We start from the raw sequence: 7,337 nt of genomic DNA, 5'->3' as shown, positions 1-7,337 counted from the left end.
AGAATGCATTTTTTTATTTATCTGAGAGAGACAGAGAGAGAGAGAGAATGGGTGTGCCAGGGCCTTCAGCTGCTGCACACAAACTTGATACATGCACCCCCTTGTGCACATGTGCAACATTTCATGTTTACATCACTATGTGTCTAGATTACATGGAACCTGGAGATCAGAACATGAGTTCTTGGGCTTTGCAGTGAAGTGCCTTAACCACTAAGCCATCTCACCAGCCCAAACAGTACATTTTTACCATTTAGTCTTTTGGAGGTGGGATGACCTCAGGCATCATTTCCATTGTTTTAATGTAAAGTAGTTGGTCATCTTCCTTAAGATTGGTAATGTATTTGACAAAAGTAGCTTTAGTAACCTAAAACCAGTCTCAGTATCTGTAATTTTAACTTGTTTGAGTTTTCTAACTTTAACCTTAAATTTTTCAGTCCCTTATCGTTAGCCAAGGACATCAGTTCATTACAAAATTAACCTTGATCATTGGGCACAAGCATCAGAATGCAGCCAGCCCTTATACCAGTAGCCCAGTTTTAACAAAGGGTTTTTTTTTTTTTGGTCATTTTTCCTTCCCCTTAGAAAGTTCATAAGACAAACCTCTAGGTTCATAAGCTAAGTCTCCAAATACAATTTCCTCTGCACTTGGAATTTTTAAACTCTCATTAGAATATTCCATAAAACTTTGTTTACCACTCTGGAAGGCATCTTCAAATGTAAGTACCAAGTCCATGCCCATGTCTCCAAAACAATAGTTTCAAAAGACCAAAATCCACATGGTCAGATTCATTTAAGCAACACCACACTTCTGGTACCAATTCTGTAGCAGACAGCTTTAGTTGTTCCGATGAACTTTTAAGCCAGGCACAATTATGGGAGGCAGGGTTTTATTGAAGCTTACAGATTCAGGGAAAGTTATATAATGGCAGAAGAATCTGCCTACTTTCACAGTTGCACTCAGAGAGAAAAAAGCAACTACCAACAGCATCACAAACACACACACTCCAGGAACTCCATAGTGGCAGAACTTTATCACTCTTCATATATTTTTGTCTTAAATCAGATCTGCCCACAACACACTTGGGGCTATACCCTAGAATCTGCTCACAGTGACCCCTTCTCTAGCCATGTGGCTAGAGATCTAAAGCTTTACTGAAACCTGAATCTATTGGGGTCATCTGTTCAAACCATTACACATATCTAGAAGAAAATTTGTTTCATTCCTTTACCAGCTGATGGGCATTTAGGTTGTTTCCCTTTAAAGGTTATTATTAGTAGGTTATTATTAGTAAATCTTCAATAGACATGCTCTAACAAGTACTTTAGGTGTGAATAATTCTATATTATTTCTGTTGGGAACATATCTACAAGTGATATTTTTTGCTCATTAGGTAGGTATATGCTTAGTTAAAATATGAAAACATCTATTTTTTCCAAAATTATTGCACCATATAGCAGTTGCCTTCTCCTGTCTGGGACAAAACCTCAAACCAGAAGTACCTAATGGAAGGAAATCACTCATTTATGGCTTATATTTTCAAGAAGTTTCATTATGGTTAGAAAAGCATGGCAGGAACAGACAGCAAGGCAAGCATCCTATCTCCACAGCAGCAGGAAGGAAGTATTCTGAGTACTGGGCTTAGAGCCAGGCTATATTACCCCAAAGTCTGCTCTCAATGACACAACTTCTCCAACAAAACTCTACCTCCCAAAGGTTCTGCTACTTTCCCAAATCATCACAAATGGAGGACCAAGTATTCAAAACACATGAACCTATGGGGGCACTTCATTCAAACTACCAACACACCATTTTACATTCATACCAACAGTGTATGGGTATTCCAATTGCTATACATCATAACTTCTCAGCATTTTGACTAAGATCAACTGTAATATCTGTTCTTGTTACTTTAATATCTGATATATCCTCTATTCAATTGCTCTATATCTTGGCCAACAAGCGATATTGTCAGGCATTATAATTTCAGCCATTTCTATGGGTGTGTAGTGGTGTCTTGAAGTTCTTATTTGCATTCCCTTAATGACTAAGGATGCTGAGCAATCTTTTATGAGTTTACCAGCTATTTGTACTATGACCCTGAGAAGTAACTATTAAAATCACAAGCCTATTATTGATTGGACTGTCTTCATATTATTGAGTTCTAAATGTTTCTTTAATATTTTATGAATCTTTTGTCTTACATGTTTGGTAAATATTTTCTCTTACTCTATCCCTAACCTATTCATGTCCTGAATGGTTAAATTTGGTAAGAAGTGACAAAGTTTGATGAAATCTAGTGTTACTTGATTTTTTAATCACTGTTACAGTTGCAGGGCCACCCATTGAGAACATACGAGTTTATAAGAGGAGAGGGCTTCTAATTCAAACCACCACAATCTAACGTTAAAAAACTTAAGAAAGTCGAGATTTATTTTGCTCAGTTTCAGGGTCCTGAGACCAACATGGCAGGGATGATGTGATATAACAATAAAGCTGGGAAGTAGAGACAGAGGATAACTGGCCTAGCTGGCTTACTCCTTTCCTCCCTTTTATCCCATCTAGCTCACCATCCTATGGAATGGTGCCATCCACACTCAGGGTAGGTCTCTCCCTGTGGTGGTTTGATTCAGGTGTCCCTCATAAACTTAACTGTTCTGAATGTTATGTTCCCAGCTGATGGAAATTTGGGAATTGACCTTAGCTGGAGGCAGTGTATTGCTGGGGATGGATCTATGTGTATTACAGAAGACTTCTAGTTAATTTTAAAGTACTATTGATCAACTTTAATTTCTCCTGAATTTGGACCATCCCATCTTCTCTTCTCTTTCCTTTTTTTTTTTTTCAACATTTCTGATATTTATTTTGGCAAAATTTCCCATCATTTCTAAATAATATTCTTGATGACAGAGATGATAGAATATATAAATTTTTGGACTTTGTGACACCTCACACCTCTCCTAAATTCTGTCACAGTGGTGCTCAATATGCCACTACTTAATGTGATAGGGTTTCTATAGTACACATTTCCTTTTAAAATACTCATATGAGATCTGAATAAAAACTTTCTCAAATTCATGATAGCATGTAGTATACTACCAACCAAAAAATCTGGTACAAATGTTAGTGGCAGATTTCTTGATATCAAATATATTCATAAATACTCTCCTTTCACACAAATCTTTGAAACAATAATGAAAATAGTATCTAATGTTTGTGACATGCTATGTTCATAGCACTTTTCTAAGTGCTTCTACTTGTAATAAAATAAAATTTCCAAGCTGGCATGGTGGCACACGACTTTAATCCCAGCACATGGGAGGCAGAGGTAGGAGAATTGCCATGATTTTGAGGCCACCCTGAGGCTACGTAGTTAATTCCAGGTCAATCTGGGCCACAGTGAGACCTTACCTCAAAAAACCAAAAGAACAAAAAAATTTCCAAAACTCTTAAAAGAAAATCACAACAAAAGTATCCTTCATAATGGATGGTAAAAAGAAAAACTTTCCATGAAAAAGTCAACTCTATCATTGTGTGAACACAAAGCCAAACTTACAGAGAATACTTGAGGGAATACTCCACATAGAACAGTCAAACAACCAATCTCAGGAGCCAACAAGAAGATCACAATAACCAAAATAGACCATAACAATAACCAAACAGTACATAACACAAGTAAGCACCCAACCCCATAAAACACCTCATCATGGCAAGGATTAATTCAAACTTCACAGTAATAACCTCAAACACTAATGGTCTTAACTCACCCATCAAAAGACACAGGATATCAGGACAGATAAAAAAAAACTGAACCCTTCTATCTGCTGTCTCCAAGAAACAGACCTCCCCACTACAGATAGACACCTCCTCAGGGTGGGAGGCTGGAAAATGATATTCCAAGCAAATGGAAATAAAAAAGTGGATGTTGCTATATTAATATCTGATAAAGTAGACTTCAGTCCAAAAGTAATCAAAAAGGACAAAGAAGGCTACTTCTTAATCATCTAAGGAATGATCCAACATGAGAACATCACAATCATATATATACCCCAAACACAGCGGCACCACAGTTTATTTTAAAAAATCTATTCAACAATAAAACAAAAATAAACACCAACACCATCATATTGGAGACCAATACTCCACTATCATCAATAGACAGATCATCCAAGCAGAAAATCAACAGGGAAATAATACAGCTCAACAACTTCATAGATCAACTAGACTTAAGGGATATCTACAGAATTTTCCATGACAACTCTACAGAACACACATTCTTCTCAGTAGCCCATGGGACCTTCTCCAAAATTGACCATATATTAGTCCATAAAGCATGCCTTCATCAAGTCAGGAAAATTGAAGTAACTTCCTGCAACATGTCAGATCACAATGCTTTACAGCTAGAAATTAACAAGAGACACATCAAGAATGCCACCAGCTCCTTGAGACTAAACAACACACTTTTAAACAATAAGTGGGTCATGAAAAAAATCAAAAAAGAAATTGTAAAATTCCTAGATTTGAATGATAATGAAACACAACCTACCAAAACTTAGATTAGATTATAGCAGAAATTAATGAATTGGAAACTAGGAAAACAATTTTTAAAAAAAAAATCAATGAAACAAAGAGCTTATTCTTCAAAAACAAATAAACAAGATTGACAAACCTCTGGACAAAGTGATCAAACACAAAAAAGAGAAGTCTCAAATTAACAAAATCAGAAATGAAAAAGGAGATTTCACTACAGACATCAATGAAATTGGAAGAATTATCAGGGCATACTTCCAAAACCTCTACTCCACAAAATTAAATAATCTGGAAGAAATAGTTGAATTCCTAGACAGATGCTATGTACCAAAACTAAACTCAGAGCAGATTAATCTCCTAAACAAACCTATCACATCCATGGAGATTCAAAAGGTAATCAAAACTCTCCCCAAAAGGAAAAGTCCAGGCCCGAATGGCTTCTCAGCTGAATTCTATCAAACCTTCATAGAAGAACCAAAACCAATTTTTCTCAAACTATTCCATATAATCAGAGACCAGGGAATCCTCCCTGACTCTTTTTATGAAGCTAGCATCACCCTAATACCAAAAACAGTCAGAGATGCAACAAGGAAAGAAAATTATAGGCCAATATCCCTAATGGACTAAGATGCAAAGATCCTGAACAAAATCATTGCAAACCTAATTCAACAAAACATCGAAAGCATTATCCACCTTGATCAAGTAGGCTTCATTCCAGGGATGCAGGGATGGTTTAAGATATGGAAATCAGTCAATGTAATACACCACATAAATAAACTAAACCATAAAAACCACATGATCATCTGAATTGATGCAGAGAAGGCATTTGAGAAAATACAATACCACTTCATGATCAAAATAGAATAGGCAGGAGGGTTTACATCTCAACACAATAAAGGCAATATATAAAGCTCCTAAACCCCAAATAATTCCTGTCTTTTTGTTTTTTGGTTTTTTTGTTTGTTTGTTTGTTTTTTCGAGGTAGGGTCTCACTCTAGCCCAGGCTGACCTGGAATTCACTATGGAGTCTCAGGGTGGACTCAAACTCACTGCTATCCTCCTACCTCTGCCTCCTGAGTGCTGGGATTAAAGGCATGCACCACCATGCCTGGCTCCTAATAATTCTTAATGGGAAAAACTCAAGGAGTTCCCACTGAGATCGTGAACAAGAGAGGCATGCCCACTCTCAGCACTCCTCTTCAACATAGTACTAGAAGTACTACACAAGCATTAATACATGTGAAAGAAATAAAAGGGACTCAAATTGGAAAAGAAGAAATCAAGTTATCCCTATTTGCAGATGACATGATCCTATATATGAGTGACCCAAAAGTCTCCATGCTAAAACCTCTAAAGGTGATAAATTCCTTCAGCAAAGTGGCAGGATAACAAATCAATGCACAAAAATCAGTAGCATTACTGCTGAATGCATCTTTTGTGGTTGACACATAAAATGGAATGGCATGGCTGGAAGCCAGGAGAGAGTCAGTCCCCAGACAGTCAGCGTGTCTAGTGCCAGAAGGTGCTACATGGGCGACAGGGGGAAATGACCAATATCTATCCAAGCAACTCATGGTCTAACCTACTTAGCAGCAAATAACCTTGTGTGATGCCCACACAAGTGCAATAGTGGCACACAGCCATGTTGGGGAACCAACTGCTCTCGATTAGGCTAACTGATCCCCTCAGTGTTCAGGGACCCATAGCTGGAGCTAGGAAATGAGTCAGAACCATATCCAAACATAAGCCCACTCTCCATTATCAAGCTACCATCAATCATGGGCTACAAGAAGGCCTACACCTATTAAATTCTCTATTAAAAAAAAGTAAAGGTTATCTCATTTGTCTGGTACTAACTTACTCTTCATTGGAGAATCTGCTTCTCTTTTTCAGGTATATATAGATCCTAAGGAGAGAGCCACCCCATCATACCTCATAAGGGCCCTGGCTGAAACTAAGAATAATTGGCAAAACAAACAAGTGTGCTGTTTTCTTGGTGAACTAGGTACCAGCACAAGGGTGAAGGCGATCAACACCTCATTACTGAAGCAGACCAAAAATGAACCCAACATGGCTCAGGGAAATTTTCCAGAAGAGGGGGTCCGAAAGAATGTCAGAGCCACATGTTGGGCCACGATATGCAGAGACATTTATCCTACCCATAACTGTGGGCTAACTCCAAAATGCATGACCCATACACCTCAGCAAGGAGGGGTCAAGGAGAGGGGGTAGGTCACGGATGAGCCTAATAATGGTACCAAACTGACTATTTTCACTGAGTACAAAACTAATTAATAAAAAAAATAATAAATAATATTTTTTAAAAATCAGTAGCTTTTCTATATGCAAGGGACAAATATACAGAGAAAGAAATCAGTGAGACTGTCCCATTTTCACTAACAACAAATAATTAAATACCTTAGAATAACAAGGGATATGAAAAAACTATATAATGAAAACATAAAAAACACTCAAGAAAGAAGTAGAGAAGATGGAAGATCTTCCCATGTTCCTGGATTGGTAGAATTAATATTGTGAAAATGGCTATACAACCAAAAACAATATACAGATTTAGGGCAATACCAATAAAATATACTACACCAGCACCATTCTTCACTGATACTGAAAAAAAAATCTCAAAATTCATTTGAAATTACAGAAGGCCTTGGATATCCAAACATATCCTCAGCAAAAGACACACCTCTGGAGGTATCACCATACCTGATCTAAAGCTATATTACAAAGCTATAGTGACAAAAACAGCATGGTATTGGAATAAAAAAGAAACATAGACCAACAAAACAGATTT

General features: G+C 37.2%; 1 pseudogene; it reads left to right on the top strand.

Moving 5' to 3' along the window:
- Positions 1-1,857: 1,857 nt before the first annotated feature.
- Positions 1,858-1,965, top strand: LOC123456766 (annotated as a pseudogene).
- Positions 1,966-7,337: the final 5,372 nt, after the last annotated feature.

This window comes from Jaculus jaculus, chromosome X (assembly GCF_020740685.1).
Source record: "Jaculus jaculus isolate mJacJac1 chromosome X, mJacJac1.mat.Y.cur, whole genome shotgun sequence".
NCBI lineage: Eukaryota > Metazoa > Chordata > Mammalia > Rodentia > Dipodidae > Jaculus > Jaculus jaculus.
The sequence above is the reverse complement of the archived record's forward strand: the minus strand, read 5'-3'. Positions and strand labels throughout refer to the sequence as shown.